This window comes from Astatotilapia calliptera, chromosome 1, assembly GCF_900246225.1.
Source record: "Astatotilapia calliptera chromosome 1, fAstCal1.2, whole genome shotgun sequence".
Classification (NCBI taxonomy): Eukaryota; Metazoa; Chordata; class Actinopteri; order Cichliformes; family Cichlidae; genus Astatotilapia; species Astatotilapia calliptera.
In genome coordinates this window covers 32,487,578-32,489,482 of record NC_039302.1, presented here as the reverse complement: position 1 = coordinate 32,489,482, position 1,905 = coordinate 32,487,578, and the positions used below count along the sequence as shown (strand labels likewise).

Genomic DNA, 1,905 nt, shown 5'->3' with positions numbered 1-1,905 from the left:
ACAGAGGCCTAACTGCTAGTTTTATTTAATGTTTTGCTTCATTCTTTTTGAGGATGTTGGGCTCTCTGGTGGATATCTTCTTACAGATAGAGACATTGACCTTTGAATTTAAAAGTCACTTAAAAAAAGTCTTCTGATTCTCCTTTTTCCTAAAAGTTAGAGGAAGTTCTTCCCTACTGAAGGTTAACCAGATGGAAAAGTATATATTATTTATTTCTACATTATTCTGGATGTTTCCTTGATCACTGATTCATGAAATTCTAAATCCAGTTCAACCATACACAATCAATACAAACTTTGCTGCATCTGCAGTCTCATATACTAACTGAACACACAATGTACAGTACAAAAGCAGCAGAAAATATGGTGGAAATGCAATGCTGTTTATTATATCTAATGACTGTTTTGCATAAGACAATGAGTCTTATTGGGCCAACCACTTTTTTACTTCACTTTTTTAAACCAGTCATAATTTTCATCCCTGCATATATTTCCATTTCACTGCAGTGGAGGCATTTATTTGTCCCAGTGATCCCAGGGGCAAGACTTGTTGTCATGGTCCGGGTGTGTGCCAGTGTGTCTCCCTCCGAGCCGGCGTCTCCACCCCTGGGAGGGGCCTCAGTGTTTTTGCTGATCGTTGACATCTGTGGGTAATTAGCCGGGGGACTCATAAGGCCAGCGTTCTCAATCTCTCTTCGCCAGATTCTCTGCTAAACATCACTACACCTAACTGTTAAACCCCTGGCGAAGAGCTTCTACTTGGATGCTGGACTTTCTGGCAGTCCCTCAGGCTACCACCAAAACTACCTACCTGCCTCTCTGCCTCCACGCCAGGAGTTTTTGGATTTACACACCCGGATTACTCCCCCTCCATGTCATCTCCGACCTCCGTTGGCAAGTACACAGTACGAAGGAGGATTTTGAGCCAAACAACATATTCATATGCCTCCTTATCTATGTTTTGAACATTTGCATTCTGTTACAGTGACCCCGACCTTTTCCTGGACCTTTTGTGACTTGCTTTCCAGTCCAATCCCCGGACCCGGACCAGATCATTATTTAGTTAACGTCTACGCTCACCTTTTGTTTATGAATATTTTGTGTGCACATTAAACATTATTCTTAAAATATATTTACGAGCTGTTCGGCGTCTTGCGTTTGAGTCCTGTCACTCGTCTGAAACGGTCCCGGCCGTAACACTTGTTTTGGTTGTTGCACCTTATAGGGTCTCCCAAGGGAAAGTGGTACTGGGTGAGGAGCCATATAAAGAGCTATTCACAAAACCCAACTGAAGAAACAATCAAGAACTAGTTCAGCCTGCTTGGGATGTGGTTACCGGGCCCCACTCTGGAGCCAGGCCTTAGCCCATGGGGCCTGGTTGGACACAGCCTGGAGAGGTGACATTGGCCCTTTCTGTAGGCCCATCACCAGGAGGCTCTCCTCTCCCAGGTGTTACAATAAAGTTTAACATCGAGGCATCCATGAAAAACAGGATTTATGAAGTTTGATGCAGCTAGAAAGCAGGAAGTTAGCTTGCTAGTTTCCATTCTAACTGACTTATAATCGTGTGCTACTTGAGGCAGTGACTGAGAGCACCTCGTCGCTGGACTGTTGAGTAATGCTTGTCAGCGCTACTTTAGCCTAAGCCAAATCTGAGTACTCTTCGTGTTATTTCTCAGTGTGAATTCCTGATCTCTGTGTACAGATCTTTCGTGCCCCGTTTGGAAGTTTGGTCACCCAAGCCTGTTCATGAGTGTGGCAGTGAGAGTAGCATGTGTGAGAAAAGGACCTTTTCGAATGAATTGTGCTGTTCGTGTGGAGCTGTGCAAGAGAGGACATTTTCCTGATTCTTCCGTGGAACCCTGGGAACCTTGGACCCTTTCCCCCTCACCTGTATATAGTGCA

General features: G+C 44.6%; 1 long non-coding RNA gene across 1 annotated transcript; it reads left to right on the top strand.

Annotated features, from left to right (window-relative positions):
* Positions 1 to 557: 557 nt before the first annotated feature.
* LOC113024204 (uncharacterized) lies at positions 558 to 1,132 on the top strand. Its single transcript, XR_003272643.1, has 2 exons — positions 558 to 905; positions 986 to 1,132. It is a non-coding gene; the product is annotated as an uncharacterized LOC113024204 (long non-coding RNA).
* The last annotated feature ends 773 nt before the right edge of the window (positions 1,133 to 1,905 follow it).